Genomic DNA, 18168 nt, shown 5'->3' with positions numbered 1-18168 from the left:
CTTTCTTCTTTCCAAGTCCAAGCACTTGATCATCACCATGGTATCATCATCATCATGCTATGATCTTCATTTGCTTCATCACTTGGAATGTGCTACCTATCTCATGATCACTTGATAAACTAGGTTAGCACTTAGGGTTTTATCAATTCACCAAAACCAAACTAGAGCTTTCAATCTTCTCCTTTTTGGTAATTGATGACAACCCTTATATAAAGACATGAAATAAAATTCAATTGAATCCATGTTGCTTGCCCAAGCATATTTACTATATGTAAAAGAATATGGACAAGTTTCATGAACCCTAAATGGTAGCAATTGCTTCCCTACATATGTGCTAAGAGTTTGGATTGTAGCTTGCATATTTGTTTAGATGGGAAATATAGGAGACAATGTCTACCAAATGATGCTAAGGTATAAAAGATAGACCTTTGAAGCGTAATACCAATCAGAGTGCACTATTATACCTTCCTTAGCATCATGGTTAGCTTTATACTACTTAAAATCATACTTCAAAAAGATACCAATTGAAAAGCTTGGAAATGAAAGTTATCTAGTGATTTCATTTTATCATTCAATCTTACACTTAGCATACATCACACAAGCACGGATATTTTAAAATTTTGAATCTTATGCCATGCAAGCAAAACATATGAAATGCACATTCAAATGCACCATACAAGTTTATGAGCTTGCTCCCCCTACTTGTGTGCTCAAAATTTTAATTTTAATTGATTCCTTTCCTTTGTCATATTTCTCCCCTTATGTCGAGTTCTCCCCCTATCACTTGTGTCTTTATTTCTCTCCCCTTTCACTATCTTTTCACTTATCTTTGTGCACTATTTCTCCCCCTTTGTCATCAATGACCACAAAGGCTTAAAATATAGATAGTACCACTTGTAGGGTTGAGAATATCAATGTCAATCAATGGGGTGAGGATCATTTTCCTAAGATTGGTTTAATCTAGATCATTTACCAAAGATATTTAACTCAGTTTGATCCAAGGACAAGCTTCTTCACACCTCTAAATAAGGGTTATCTTGTACCATGTTGAGTTAAACACTTAGAGTTCATTTTCTAGATTAAACACTAGGTTTACAAGCCCACAAACATGTCATATGCTATCACTAGATCAAGTCAAGCATAGAAGCAATAGTCATACCATATAAACATCAAATTCATTTGATTTTCATGAATGAGCCTAATAAAATTGAACCACTTGAAGGTCCTAAAAAGATTAAAAAATGTGACTAGATGCACTAAACATGTCCTTAGCAAGGATGTATGTCATGACAATCAACTTTTACCTTGAATAGCTCGAAGGAGAGGCATGTCATATGAGTGGGGGGTGCATCAACACATATTTGAGAAATCCAATATGTTCAACTCATTCCTTAGCTTGCAAAACCTTTTCTCATCCAATGGCTTGGTGAATATATTGGCAAGTTGATCTTCGGTGCCTACACTCTCAATACAAATGTCCCCTTTTTGTTGGTGATCTCTTATGAAATGGTGGCAGACATCAATGTGCTTTGTTCTTGCATGTTGAACCGGATTGTTGGTTAGCTTGATTACACTCTCATTGTCACATAGCAATGGCACTTTATTGAACTTGATTCCAAAGTCACTCAAAGTGGCCTTCATCCAAAGTATTTGTGCACAACAACTACCGGCGGATATGCATTCGGCTTCGGTGGTTGATAATGCAACACTATTTTGCTTCTTTGATGACCATGAAACAAGTGATCTTCCCAACAATTGACACATGCCCGAGGTGCTCTTTCTTTCAACCTTGCATCCTGCATAGCCTGAGTCGGAATAACCAACTAGCTCAAACTTTGCTCCTTTAGGATACCACAAACTAACATTTGGTGTATGCTTCAAGTACCTCAATATTCTCTTTGTAGCCTTCAAATGACTTTCTCTTGGTGAGGCTTGAAATCTTGCACACATGCATACACTAAACATGACATCCGGTCTTGATGCGGTCACATACAGTAGGCTTCTAATCATGGACCAATATAACTTTTGATCCACCATGTTTCCACTTGCATCACTATCCAAGTTGCCATTGGTTCCCATTGGTGTGCTAATGGCTTTACTATCAATCATTCCAAACTTCTTGATCATGTCTTTGATGTACTTGCCTTGACTTACAAATGTACCATTCTTCAATTGCTTGATTTGAAGCCCAAGGAAGTAACTCAACTCTTCAATCATGGACATCTCAAACTCATTAGCCATCATCTTTCCAAACTAATCACAAAAATCTTGATTGGTTGATCCAAATATGACATCATCAACATAGATTTGCAATACAAATAGATCTTTTCCAATCTTCTTTATGAAAAGAGTGGTGTCAACCTTGCCCATTGTGAACCCTTTAGAGAGTAGAAAGTCCCTTAATCTCTCATACAATGCTCTAGGTGCTTGCTTCAAGCCATACAAAGCTTTCTTTAACTTGTATATATGGTTGGGCTTCTTGTCATCTTTAAAATCAGGAGGTTGCTCAACATAAACTTCTTCATTGATGTAACCATTGAGAAATGCACTCTTAACATCCATTTGATAGAGCTTGATGTTGTGGGCACAAGCATAGGCTAGCAAGATTCTTATTGCTTCCAATCTAGCAACTAGGGCATATGTTTCTCCAAAGTCAAGACCTTCAACTTGTGTATAGCCTTGTGCTACCAATCTTGCTTTGTTCCTTACTACTATCCCATCTTGATCTTGCTTGTTTCTAAAGACCCATTTGGTTCTAATCACATTGTGTCCCTTTGGTCTTTCTACCAACTCCCATACTTGATTTCTTGTGAAGTTATTCAATTCTTCATGCATAGCATTCACCCAATCAACATCCTTCAATGATTCATCTATCTTCTTTGGTTCAATGGATGACACAAATGAGAAGTGTTCATAAAATGATGCTAATCTTGATCTTGTTTGTACACCTCTTGAAATATCACCAATGATAGTGTCCAATGGATGATCCCTTGCAACATTTGTTGGTTGGAGGATTGGAACTTGATTACTTGCACTTGCTTGATCATTGGGTTGAGATGATGTACTAGCCACTTGATCTTGTTCATTGTCATGAGATCCACTTGCACTAACTTGATTTGTATCATCTTGCACATTTGAGTTAGAGAGCACTTGCACTTGATCATCTTCATCATCATTCACTTGCCTAGGCCTCAATTCGCCAATATCCATGTTCTTCATGGCATTTGAAAGTTGAATGCCTCTAACATCTTCCAAGTTCTCATTCTCTACTTGTGAACCCTTGGTTTCATCAAATTCAACATCATGGACTTCCTCAAGAGTACCACTATCTAAATTCCAAACTCCATATGCTTTGCTTGTAGTGGAATAACCAAGTAAGAATCCTTCATCACATTTCTTGTCAAACTTGCCCAATCTAGTGCCTTTCTTCAAGATATAGCATTTGCAACCAAACACCCAAAAATATGCAATGTTGGGCTTTCTACCATTCAAGAGCTCATATGGTGTCTTCTCTTTCAATCGGTGACAATAGATGCGGTTGCTACAATAGAAAGTTGTGTTGATAGCTTTGGCCCAAAAAGATTGACTCACATTGTACTCACTAAGCATAGACCTTGCCATATCAATGAGTGTTCTATTCTTCCTCTCAACAAGGCCATTTGATTGAGGTGTATACTTGGCTAAGAATTAATGTCTAATTCCAAATTCATCACACAACTCATCAATTCTAGTGTTCTTGAACTCACTATCATTGTCACTTCTAACTCTCTTGATGGTTGTTTCAAACTCATTGTGAATGCCCTTGACAAATGATTTGAATATTGCAAACACATCACTTTTGTCTACTAGAAAGAATACCCGTGTGTATCTAGTGTAGTCATCCACTATCACAAAGTCATATTTGTTTCCACCGATACTAGTGTATTGTGTTGGCCCAAACAAATCCATGTGCAATAACTCAAATGCTTTGCTAGTGCTCATCATGCTTTTCTTAGGATGGGTGTTTCCAACTTGTTTGTCAGCTTGACAAGAGCTACAAAGCTTATCCTTTTCAAACACACATCTTTCAAGCCTTTAACTAAGTCATGCTTAACCAATCTATTCAATTATTTCATTCCAACATGACTAAGCCTTCTATGCCATAACCAACCCATGCTAGACTTAGTGAACAAGCATGTAGATAATCTAGCTTCACTAGCATTGAAATCAACCAAGTATAGATTCTCATATCTAAAGCCTTTGAAGATCAAGTTAGAGCCATCTACACTTATGATCTCTACATTATCTACCCCAAATATGCATTTAAATCCAAGATCACACAATTGAGCCACGGATAGCAAATTGAAGTTCAAGCTCTCTACTAGCAACATATTGGATATGCTCATGTCATTGGATATTGCAATCTTACCAAGCCCTTTGACCTTGCCTTTGCCATTATCACCAAATGTGATACTATCATAACCATCACTGTCATTGGTGTTGATTGAGTTGAACATTCTTCCATCACTGGTCATGTGTTGAGTGCACCCACTATCAAGAACCCAATGCCTTCCTCCGGCTTTGTAATTGACCTATAAAAGAAGATCAATTCTTTTTAGGTACCCAAACTTGCTTGGGTCCTTGAAGGTTAGTCACTAAGCTCTTTGGTACCCAAATGGCTTTCTTCTTTGAGCTCATCCATGGTTTACCAATGAACTTAGCCTTCACACCATTTGTACCCTTAGTAAGCATATAGCATGAATCAAGCTTTATGAAGGATACATTAGCATTTTTGCTCTTATTTTTGCATTCATTCTCCTTATGACCCACTTGCTTGCAACTAGTGCAAAACCGACCATTGTTCTTCACAAAACTAGTCTTGTGAGGAGCAAAGGCCGCTTTGCCTTTCTTAGGGGTATAGCCCAATCCCTCTTTGTAGAAAGAAGCTCTTTGGCTACCCAAGCATATAATCAAGCGGTCCTCACCACCATAAGCTTTAGCTAAGGTGTGAGTGAGCTTATTGACCTCCTTTTTGAGGTTCTCATTCTCAACTACTAGTGAGGCATCACAAGTGAGACCATCATTACTAGATGAGGTAGAAGTGGAAGTGCTACAAGAAGGGTTAGTAGGAGCAACAATGGTAGGCATAGATAGTGATTCATCAATTATATCACAAGTTAAACCTATATTGCAAGTTTCAACATGCTTCCTTTTATTTTGCTTATCAAGCAAAGAGGAATGAGCCTTTTCAAGCTTTTTGTGAGCTTTGCCAAGCTTCTCATTGGCTTCCTCTAGCCTCTCGTGAGATGCATTGAGCTCATCAAAGGCTTGCTTAAGGTCTTTTAGTTCCTTACGCAAGCTTTTGCATTCCCTTCTCTTGATGTCAAAGTGTTCTCTAGCATCTTCTAGCATGTCAAATAATTCATCTTTAGTGGGTTCAACATTATCACTATCACTATCATTTTCATTTTCATGTTCGTTTTCATCATCATGTTCTTCATCACTTTCAACATCACAAGATTGTACCTTAGTGGCCTTAGCCATGAAGCATGATGAAGATTCGAAGAGAGAAGGCTTCTCATTGATAGCAATGCTTGCAAGAACCTTCTTCTTGGTGGTCTTGTTATCATCACTATCGTCATCATCATCACTTGAGGAGGCATCACTATCCCAAGTGACTACATATGAACCACCCTTCTTCTTCTTGAATGCCATCTTGTCCTTCTTCTCTTTCTTTTCCTTCTTGTCCTTCGTCTTGTTCTTCTTGTTGTCATCATCGTTGTCACTATTATATGGACATTGAGCAACAAGATGATCTTTACTTCCACACTTGAAGCACCTTCTTGACTCTTCTTTGTTCTTGGATGAAGACTTCTTTCTTCTAGCCTGGTAGCCCTTCTTCATCATGAACTTGCCAAACTTCTTGACAAAGAGAGCCATCTTCTCATCATCATCATCATCATCATCATCATCCTAAGATTCATCTTCTTCACTTGATGTTTCTTCCTTAGCTTTGCCCTTGGATGATGTGGCTTTGAATGCCATGCTCTTCTTCTTGTCATCCTTCTTCTCTTCTTTCTTCTCCTTCTTTTCTTCCTTCTCATCATCATCTCTATATGTGTCACCGGTCATTATATCCCCCAATACTTGGTTTGGTGTCATGGTGTCCAAACCACTTCTCACTAGAATGGTGACCAATGTGCCAAATCTTAAAGGTAAGCATCTCAAGAACTTGTGAGAGAAGTCCTTGTCCTTCACCTCCTCTCCAAGTGCTTTTAGATCATTGACAAGCACTTAAAGCCTATGAAACATCTCTGGCACACTTTCATCCTCCTTTATCTTGAAGCTTACAAACTTCTCCTTGAGAATGTAGGCCTTTGCACCCTTCATGGCTTAAGTGCCCTCAAATGATTCTTCCAACTTCTTCCAAGGCTCATGAGCCATCTCAATATTCTTGATTTGCTCAAATGTTCTCTCATCAATTGCATCATGAATAGCACTTAGAGCAATGTCATTGTTTTGGAGTAGTACTTCTTCGGCCGTGGTGGGATTTTCCGGATCACCAATCTCAATTTTGGTTTCTACCACCTTCCACACCTTTCTATTGATTGACTTGATGTGTGTGGTCATTTTTTACTTCCAATAAGGATAATTTGTGCCATCAAATTGGGGTGGCTTCTTGGTGTTGTTGATTTGAGTCATTTTTATACCAAAGGTTGTTAAGCCTCAAATCACGGTGACCTTGGCTCCGATACCACTTGAAAGGTCCTAATGGCTAAAGGGGGGTGAATAGCCTAATAAAAATTTCTACAACAACACATAATAAAATGGTTAGACAATTATGACGCGAAGCAAGTGTTGCGCTAGCCTACTCAAAATGCAAGCCACCTACCACAATTCTAGTTTAGATAGTATCTATTCACACAATAGCTATGACACTATCCTATGTTAGTGTGCTCTCAAAGGCTAACTAAAGAGCCACACCAACCAAGTAAGCAAGCTCTCACAACTAGCTACACTAAAGAGCTTGATAACTAGTTTGCGGTAATATAAAGAGAGTGATCAAGAAGGTTATACCGCCGTGTAGATGAAGGAACCAATCAATCACAAGGATGAATAGCAATGTAGACCAATCACCTCGGAATCAATGATGAACACAATGATTTTTTACCGAGGTTCACTTGCTTGCCGGCAAGCTAGTCCTCGTTGTGGTGATTCACTCACTTGGAGGTTCACGTGCTAATTAGCTTCACATGCCAAACCCTTAATAGGGTGCCGCACAACCAACACAAGATGAGGATCACACAAGCCATGAGCAATCCACTAGAGTACCTTTTGGCTCTCCGCCGGGGAAAGGTCAAGAACCCCTCACAATCACCATGATCGGAGTCGGAGAAAATCACCACCCTTCGCTCAACGATCCTCACTGCTCTAAGCCATCTAGGTGGTGGCAACCACCAAGAGTAACAAGTAAAATCCATAGTGAAACATGAACACCAAGTGCCTCTTGATGTAATCGCTCAAGCAATGCACTTGGATTCACTCCCAATCTCACAAAGATGATGAATCAATGATGGAGACGAGTGGGAGGGCTTTGGCTAAGCTCACAAGATTGCTATGTCAACGAAAATGGCCAAAGGTGTAAGCTTCAACCGGCCATAGGGCTTAAATAGAAGCCCCCATGAAATAGAGCCATTGTACCCCTTCACTGGGCACAACACGGGCTGACTGGATGCTCTGGTCATGTTGACCGGACGCTGGACCTCAACGTCCAGTCGCCCGACAATAGCCACGTGTCCTGATCTCAACGATCACTTGAGTTGATCGGACGCTGTAGCTAACAGTGACCGGACACTGAACCCCCAGCGTTCGATCGTTTCTAGTAAGCTTCCAGAAATGATTTTCCCGATTGGACACGTCCGACCATGCTTGACCGGACACAACCAGCGTCTAGTCACACAGTATCTTCCTCTGTGCTGCCACGTCAGTATGACCAGATGCACCCCTCCAGCGTCTGGTCACTTAATGACCTAGTGTCCAGTCGTTTGACCGACACCAGCGTCTTCTCTGTTACACCTAACTGAACGAGCCGGTTCCTCTAGGATCAGCGTCCGGTCACCTTGTGACCAGCGAGACTAACTTCTTTTCACCTCTAACTTCTTCACCCTTGCTCAAATGTGCCTACCACCAAGTGTATCACCTTGTGCACATGTGTTTGCATATTTTCACAAACATTTTCAAGGGTGTTAGCATTTCACTAGATCCTAAATGCATATGCAATGAGTTAGAGCATCTAGTGGCACTTTGATAACCGCATTTCGATACGAGTTTCACCCCTCTTAATAGTACGGCTATCAAACCTAAATGTGATCACACTCTCTAAGTGTCTTGATCACCAAAACAAAATAGCTCCTATGGTTTATACCTTTGCCTTGAGCTTTTTGTTTTTCTCTTTCTTCTTTCCAAGTCCAAGCACTTGATCATCACCATGGTATCATCATCATCATCATCATCATGCTATGATCTTCATTTGCTTCATCACTTGGAATGTGCTACCTATCTCATGATCACTTCATAAACTAGGTTAGCACTTAGGGTTTCATTAATTCACCAAAATCAAACTAGAGCTTTCACTTCTGCAATGGAAACCTCGGCCAGCTCACTATAGAAGGACGCTAGTACTGCATAAGGATTACTAACAGGGGCAGTGGTCATTCAGTGGGTTACATCTATGGCTAACCATTCTTTCGATATTGTGAGGCATGAGAGAGTGCACTCATACGGGCATTTGACTTCATCGATACAAGCGGATACATAATCTGCGACATTAATTACCATATGTGGCTACAGAGGCATGTTAGTGTGCGTGGCCCGATCGATCCCGCCAGTGATTCTGATAGTAATTAATGTTTATTTAGCTAGGTTTTTAAGGTCATAGTTTAATTGGGTTCTAATTTTAATATGTACAGCTTTATGTGTTTAATTATTGTCATGCATGTAATTCGTGTAATATTTATTGGGCAGCTAGAAATATACATTCTGGTGTCGTATTGGTCTCAAAATTATTCTCAGGCTTGCACATGCCACGTGTGAAGGAAACACCAAGTTTGGGATTTTTCGGAGATGGTTAGCTACTTTCTGAGGTTTAATTGAATTTCCGCGCGACAACACCGTTTAATTATAGGTTGAACTGAGTCTACCCATGAAAAGATCCAGAATGGTGTCAAACTTTTATATAGGCTCTAATGTGCCCTAGGGATAAGAATTTTGTGGAGGTGGATGAAAAAATCTATTGGGTCCAAGATCAAATTCACCCTCGTTTGTCTCATTCGACACAGAGAAAAATATAATAAAAAAAGATCAGAAAAACCTCAAATCCTATGTGGGGTCTTAATTTTGGTGTACATGCTTGTCAAAAAAATTCAAGTCATTTCGACATAAGCGAAGTATACATGCTTCACAGAGGTACACGTGCCCTTTCATCGAACCATGACTATACACATAGGTTATCAAAGTTTCTGTGGTTCATAGGCATTTCGGTGTCGTATTCGTCTCAAACTTTTTCTTAGGCTTGCACGTGCCACGTGTGAAGGAAACACCAAGTTTGGGATTTTTAGAGATGGTTTGCTACTTTCTGAGGTTTAATTGAATTTTCGTGTGACGACACCGATTAATTATAGGTTGAACTGAGTCTTCCCATGAAAAGATCCGAAATGGTGCTAAACTTTTACACAGTCTCTAATGTGCCCTAGGGATAAGAATTTTGTGGAGATGGATGAAAAAATCTATTGGGTCCAAGATGAAATTCACCCTCTTTTGTCTCATTTAGCACACTAAAAAATATAATAAATAAAAAACTGATCAGAAAAACCTAAGATCCTATGTGGGGTCTTAGTTTGGGTGTACAAGCTTGCCAAAACAATTTCAAGTCATTTCGACATAAGAATACATATGCTTCTATTTATTCAGTATATAAAAGAATTTTTTTAATATATATGAACATCACTGTCGATTTTAAAAAACCGGCATTGATGAGAATAAACCGACAGTGATACTGGTTATCACTGTCGGTTTATTTTTTAAAACCGGCAGTGATATATAAAAAAATAAAAAAAAATATGCGAGTCCTCGGGTTCGAGCGTGGGTCTCAAGCTGTAGAGTTCAGAGACTTAACCGCTGCGCTAGTATAGGATGTGTGCCAAGGGTTATTTACTTTTTCCTTTTGACATTTAGGCCGCTTAAAAATTATAAAATAGAATAAAAAAATTTAGGCCGCCTAGGACTCGAACATGGGTCTCGGGGGGCTAAGTTGAGGGTCTTAACCGTTACGCCAGTAGGAGTTCAAAAGAAAACAAAAACTTATCCTACTTAATACCTAAGTTAACACCTAACTGCTACACAACATCACTGCCAGTTTGGGGAATGACCCGGAAGTGATGTACCCCATCACTGTCGGTTTGCAAGCAAAACCGACAGTAATGAGCTATTTCCCAAAATAAATTAATAATTTAGAAAATAGAACAAAAAAATTTGTGCCACCTGGGACTCGAACATGGGTCTCGGGGCTAAGTTGAGGGGTTTTAACCATTGCGCCAGTAGGAGGAGTTCGAACAAAAAACAGAAACTTATCCTACTTAACACCTAACTGCTACAACACATCACTACTGGTTTGGGGAGTGACCCGGCAGTGATGTGCCCCATCACTATCGGTTTACAAGCAGAACCGGCAGTGATGAACTACTGCTATAAAAGTGGCACGGGTTGAAATTATCCCAATTCATTTCAACCCTGCACCAACCCCTCCCCCCACGCCATCGGAGCACCACCCCGCACCGGAGCACCACCCCACGCCAGAGCACCATCCCACGCCGTCCACTGCCCCAAGCTGGAGCACCACGCCATCCATGCCAAGCTAGAGCACCACGCCATCTGGAGCACCACGCCATCCGTCCCACCGCCGAGGTCTTCAGGAGCGCACGGACAGCTGCTTTCCCACCCCCATGGTGAGTGCGTGGCTCACTGCCCGCTATGTGTCTGATGAAATATCCCACAGCTGCTTACTTGAATTAGTTTGATCATGCAGTGTGTGTTGTCATATAGTTTGATCATGCAGCTATGAATGCTAGAACCTAGGTTTGCCACACAGTGTGTGTTGTATGTTTCTTTGTGTTTTTGGACGCATTGCTAGTAAATAGTACATTGTTACTTAGTAGCACGTTGCTCAGCTCTATTCATCAGTATACTGATAAGAACAAAAGCGTAATTTTATTTTTGGTTACCAGGATAAACATAGCAGGGACTCATAATACTTGATAGAAATTGCTCTATGAACATTAATGGTAGTTTGTTTTTGGAGTACTTGCATTTTCTCTGTGAAACAAACTTACATTTTCTTTGTGAATCAATCTTGTGCATCATTGGAGCTTGGCCGGATACATATGTGAAACCAATGGCTGACCTCACCTCATAGCTTGCAATTGCAACTGCGCTCCCATCAGGCGGATACTCAATGTTTTTGGAACTATGCCACCAATGCTCAATGTTTTTTGATGTGAGGATGGAGTATATATACTTTAGACCTATAGAACTAATATATGTCCAAACTTGTCATGGAATTCTCCATGCTATCAGCATAAAGATGCATAACTATTAACTTATGCAAGATTACAAGTAATACATAGTTATGTAGCCTTGTGCATTAAACTAGGAATATTTTCTGACAATCCTATCTTATTATGAGTTTTTGCATGTCACTTTCCTAGGATAGTATGAGATGCATATTTGCCCCTACCAACCATGTAAGTTTCAGATCAAAGTATCACTAATTTGGAAAGATGTTTACCTGCACTGATACTTGTGAAAGAACCTCGTGCCAATGGTTGGAGGATTTATAGTAAGACTAAAGACTCTGAGACATCTCTAGGAGTATATCCAAAAGTCTTAAACTGGCTCTCTAAATCATCATTTGGTTTTTAATGAATAAAAAATATTCTTTATATCTTTCCTACATCTAACAACTATTACTAAGGCACGTGAATAGCTATTTTCCAAACACTCCTATCTATGCAATGGTTGTGTGTTATTCATAAACATATTAAATTGTATAAGAATACATCATGTTTGAATGACAACCTAATTTACTTAAATATATAGGCAACCATGGCATGGTATGTAGTGCATGTTGGTCACATGCTTGGGATTTATCGAACCTAGAAAGATTGCTATGCTCAAGTCAATCGCTACCCTGGTAATTTGCACAAAAAATACAATACAGAAGCTGAAGCTTTGAGGGCCTACTATAGTCATCTGGCCTACCTTGCAAACCATGGGCAACCGGCCTACTATGGTCCAATGGATGCAAACCATGGCCATCCGTTGGCACTGGAGATCAAAGAGAAGCCACCTGCCAGAGATGTGAAGATTAGGAGAAATGTTAGTCGAGATCCTAGAGTAGTTCACTTTCCCAACCGAGTATGACAGGGAGTTAGTTAAGAAAAAAGCAAAAGAAATCATGGGGACATGCTTCAAGAATTTCAAGGGGAAATTGTACAAGAATTTTGTCCTCCAAAATAAAGAGCCAGATTTCGATGATGGATAGTTTAGCAAGCAGAAGGACTTCTGGCAGCATTTCAAGGAATATAGGTTATCCGAGGAGTACTTAGCACTGAGCAGGAAGAATAAGGAGAACTCGCAGAAGGCGATGAATCCTCATCATCTTGACTCTCGTGGCGATGCCAAAAAGATGCCAGAATTTCAAGCAGGACTTTAAAAGATGCATCGCCTTGCTGAGGAAGCGTTTAGGTTGAGACAGTCGATTAGGAGCCTAGATTGGTATTATACTATATGGGGGGAATGTACGGCACGCCGAGGACAGGAGCTTTAGCTCCACAAATGAACCCATGAGTGAACTCATCTAGAGGATCTCCTAGGTAACTGAGGAGGTGTGGCAAGGGACTCGCACTTCTAATAGGGAGAAAGACGTGCTCACCCAAGCACTCAGAACCAAGGAGCACCCTGATCGCACTAGAGGAACCGGTGTTGTTCCTTAGAAACTAGCATTCCCCCAAGAATCTAACACTTACCAGAGCCACTTGAGGGGTAGAGCGGAATAGGAGGCAGAGTATTTGAGGTGACTAAAAGAGATGGAAGACAGAATGGAAGCACGGATTGAGGCGACTGTTGAAGCGCGAGTCGAGCAAATTTTGCTGTCCAAGGGGTCAGGAGTATCACAAAACCCTACTCCTACTACCTTTAGCCCATAGTTTAGGGTCACAGCAGTTGCGGATCGACCCCGCTCGATGAAGAAGAGGCGAATGTGCCTCATCCGGTGGACAGCATCACTGAACCCATCAATGTCAAGTTGTACATCTGTTAGAAATGGACAAAGGACAAGGTGACGCTTGGCCAGGGCTGGCCTATGGGAGACAGGACAATTAATGGCCACCCAATTCCACAGAGGTACGCTCGTGTCACCATTGACAGAATACTTGATAAGAAGTTTAACAAGATACTCATTGAGTACCTCGTAGTGGAAGATAGGCCAAAACTTGGTCAAAACATGGGCTCTCAAGTGGCCTGGCGCAAGCACTTCATTAAGCTTGACCATCAATTGTCCTCTGATGATGAGGACGACTGCGAGTCTTCGCCCACCCATGATGATCACTCACCATCTCCCAACAGAGATCACTCCCCTCCTCATCCAGAGCCATCACCCCCGAGAAGACAGAGGTCTCCTTCTATTCCTTCTCGTCTGACTCCATCCTCATCAGCCCCGAGAAAAGAGACTCCTCCTCCTCCTCCCCCTCCTCCTCCTCCCCCCTCCTCCTCCATCTTCATTAGCACCGGGAAAACAGAATTCTCGTCGTCATCCTCCTCCTCCACCTTAGCCCAAAACAAGATCAAGGACATCCTCACAGTCGTAGAAAAGGTCCTTGGATTCGGTCGCTAATGCTCCCAAAGTGGACCAACAGAAAAGAAAAAGGTCGTTCAGTGGCAGCGTTACCACCTTGATGAAAGAAAAATTTATAGCACACATCTTGAAGGAAGATTATGTTAGTTTCTTCAATATCTGTGCCTCACTGTATTTGTTGAAGTCTGAATTTGAAAGGCAAACATAGAATAAATATGCTACAACAAGAGATGAAGAAATACACAATAAAGATTTAAGGAACATACAGAAGTACGTCGAAGACAACCTAGGATTAACCATGGAAGAGGCCGTGAATATCTATTATGATGTACAAGGGACGGGAACACCAGCAATGAAGTATGAAAGGGGCAATCTTTTGGTTCCCGATGATGAGTATAAAAATTTGACAACATATATGCTCCAGTTGCATGAATATTACATGGCTCAAGCAATAGAGACGGACGACTTTGGTTTTAAGGTTATTATCCATTCGCCACATGTTTTCCATTATCCTAAAGAAGAGAAGTTCGATGTCAAGTGGGAGTGCTTATTCCAGCTATACCAGAAACGCTCTCTCGATGTTCAAATGTTGACGCTGTGGACTATGTAAGTACCCTACACGTACGATATTACAATTAACTACTCTCTCGAGATAAATTATTAACTTTTGAGCACTTTCCATGATTTTATGTAGGTGTATAGCAAAATTTTGTGTTCTAAAAAGCAAATGGGATTACATAGGCTTCTTGGACCCCTTATGAGTCAATGAGAGGACATGTCTAGGCCTCTATGGATGTGACGTGGAAGACCTGAAATAGAGATTGATTGTTGTTTTCGATGAATTCACGATGAAGAAGAAAACCCACATACTTCTAGCCTACAACTGTGAGTATGTGTTCTCGGCTTTTAATTTTATGCTTCTTTTTTCATTAAGATTATTTGATAATTAGGATTCTGTGATTGTAGCAACCGTTTCATCTTCATTTGTGTCAATCTTGCCAAAAATCTGATCGAGGTGTGAGACTCGAAGAAAAAACTATTTCATCATCTAGATGCACTGGTGGCAGTGCTGAATTAGTAAGCGATCCTAATAACATATTATTTTCTAATCACACATACCGCTTTCTAATGTTTCTCCCTTTAATGTTGCTCAGTATCCAAAGAAGACATATTGGTGGGACGTCGGTCCCATTCAAGGTTGTCGAAATAGAGGGGAAGTACCTATCACAGCCCGCGGGAAACAATGAATGCGGGTTTTATGTAATGTGGGCAATGCTTCGCTACATCGGCGGGAAATCAGAAGAAGCCGATAAGTTGGTGTGTATAATCCCCATTTCATTTATGTTTGTTAATAATTCAACAAAATGATTTACTGTTCCTCTTTGGATATCATCTTTTTGAACGACAGCATAAGAAATATAACCACCAAAGGCTGTTAGACATGGAGATCATCGCACTGTAATTGGAGCTTGCAAAATTCATCTTAATCGAGGTATTGGAAAAAGATAGAGTATTTTCCATTGCACAATCCGTGAGGTACAAGGACCAGTATGGTCCAGAGCGGCTCGCCAGATTATTGTAAGAAATCTGAGAAACATTGCACAATCTGTGAAGTCCGAGAACATTTCTTTTTTATTTTGAGGGATCGAGATCTGGATAAGAACATTTGGACTATAACTGTAACATTTGTAATGTTTAATATTGATGAACCTGTCGTCTACGTAGCGTATATAAAGCGAAACCCGATTCCACAAAAAAATATAAATTAAAATCAATTATAAACAATAAAATATGAATGGGCCATCACTGCCGGTTAGCAACAAACCGATAGTGTTGTCTTGCAAAACACTGTCGGTTATCAACAAACCGACAGTGTTGTCTTGCAAAACACTACCGGCTTGAGCCATGAACCGATAGTGTTGTCTTGCTCAACACTGTCGGCTTGATCCATCAATCGACAGTGTTGGCTAGCTCAATACTGCTGGCTTGAGCCATGAACCGACAGTGTAGGCTTGCTCAACACTGTTGGCTTGAGCCAAGGACCGACACTCTTGAAGCAACCATCACTGTCGGTTGGGACTACAAACCAGCAGTGTTGTTCAACTAGACACTATCAGGTGGAGCCAGAAACCGACACTGTTTCCTGTAGATCAGTGTCGGTTTTTAAGAACCGATAGTGATGTCAACCCCCCATCACTGTCGGTATGCCACTGTCGGTTCAAAATCCAACAGTGAAGGGGTTTTTTGAACCGACAGTGATGTCCAGATCTGGGGTAGTGATTGTTTGTCTAAATACATAAAAATACATAGAGATACTATATATTAATTTGCATAATGGTTTTGACGGTCTACCCACATCTGATCCGTAATTGTTTGCCTAAATTGAACAGTTGCAGCATGCTCACTTGCTTGTCTAGTATACGATGTAGCATGGGTTTGCATTGGCCAATTCGAATCTTGAATGATGAACTCATCAATCCCATCTGCTATGACAAAATTATGGACTATGCAGCAAGCTACAACAATATCTACTTGAGTTTGGAAAGGGAAGAATGGAGTTGCATCATCAAGAATTTTGAATCTCCTCTTAAGTGAACCAAATGCACGCTCTATAGTCACATGAAGAGACGAGTGCCTAAGGTTGATGCCTAAGGTTGAATAACTCCTTCTCATTTTGGACCAGGTTATTCCCCCACTCATTCAAATGGTACCTAACTCCATGGAAAGGAGGCAAGAATCCCGGTTTGGCTCCATAACCGGCATCAACAAGATAGAATTTGCCTAGCATATTGTAGAAAAGGAGATCACATTTCAAGTTATCAAAAATTGGCATAATGAAATTAAGTTAGTGATTTTTTTGTTACCTTGTGGAACACGAAGGCCATTAGGGCGTTCTAAAGTGGCTTACTGTTTCTCCTGACCTTTGATAATTAGTGCCAACTAACCTATTTCTAAGGTTGTGCCTTATTATATTTAGAAACATAGCCACTTGTTGCTCAACACACATGAGTGGTATCCTGAAGCAACCCTCGATCTCTAAAAAGGTTACAAAATCGATAGAAACATGATCTATTAAGTCTAAGCATGTTTACACAAGTTGTATCATCCTTCCAAATTTTTGTGTTAGGTATTCTTGTCTCATTCTATCCCTTTCCTCAATTGGCGCATAAGTAATACCAACTCTACTAGCACGTCTTTTTCTTTCTCTAGACTAAATAACCGTGGCCACCATGAACAAGAACATATATGCAGCAGCTGAACAAATTAGAACCTTGGTTCTCTGATGCATCTATGATGCAACAGTCAAAGAAAGAAAAACAATATTGTCATGTCATGCTCAAACACAGATCAGAAACATGAGGCAACTTACTAGCGCTACAACGTAGGGAAAAATTCCATTGGACTTTGCTGATTTTTTACCATATGCAGAAGCAAACATGTCTCAAGCATAAATCACATCATACTTGTTGAACTACTGGAGGCACATTTAACAAAAAAAAAGTAAATCTATTGTGTTAGGGTTTGTATACCTTGGGCAAATCACAAATCTGCTAATGGAGAAGGAGGACGTGCGAGTGAGGATGACGTGCTTCACGTTTCTGGCCTACTGTTGTCGGGGAAAATGGTGAAGACGTGGCTGCTGCTGTTGTTGGGGAAGAGGGAGAGGTTGATGTTGATGGAGATGACCGAGATGAGGACGAAGTTGCCGGACGTGTGCCGCACTGCCGCCGCCGACCACAGGCCGCGCCGCCGCTGCCGACCACAGCCCATGCCGCCGCCGCGAGGGCCCGTGTCGCACCGCCACCATGGGGGCCAGTGCCGCGTCGCCGACGCGACGCCTAGTGCCACGCCGCTGCCAAGCATTGTGGCCCCGCGTCCCGCGCCGGTGATGGATGCGCCGCCGCCGAGCTCTCGCCCGCTCGCGCCTTTTTCCAAGAAGAAATGAGTCAGGCTGGCGGTGAGTGGTGAGAAGAAACTAGGGACTGCCCCCGTCCGTGTAAAAAAGTGGGACGGGGAGTCAAGGAATCTGAGGGGAATATGCTAGGTGGGATGTCTCTGTCCCTGGGCCGACTCCCATCCAAACAACCCAAATCCCAGGTCCATCCCATCCCGCCCCTACAAATCCCTCCAACCAAACACATGGTTAATCGTTTGGGCGTGCCATTTGGTACAGCAAACAGCACCGAGAGACTTTAGAAGTCTATACAACTTGTTGACACTCAAAATTGGTCGAAAGAGGCAAACCTAGGCTTTATTAAAATACATGATGGGCTTCATCA

At 41.1% G+C, this 18168-nt stretch overlaps 1 pseudogene; it reads right to left on the bottom strand.

The window, feature by feature from the left end:
• Positions 1-16210: 16210 nt before the first annotated feature.
• LOC136481753 (uncharacterized) lies at positions 16211-17752 on the bottom strand (annotated as a pseudogene).
• Positions 17753-18168: the final 416 nt, after the last annotated feature.

Source organism: Miscanthus floridulus, chromosome 1 (genome assembly GCF_019320115.1).
Source record: "Miscanthus floridulus cultivar M001 chromosome 1, ASM1932011v1, whole genome shotgun sequence".
Classification (NCBI taxonomy): domain Eukaryota; kingdom Viridiplantae; phylum Streptophyta; class Magnoliopsida; order Poales; family Poaceae; genus Miscanthus; species Miscanthus floridulus.
Note: the sequence above shows the minus strand (reverse complement) of the source record. Positions and strands in the feature narration are given on the sequence as shown.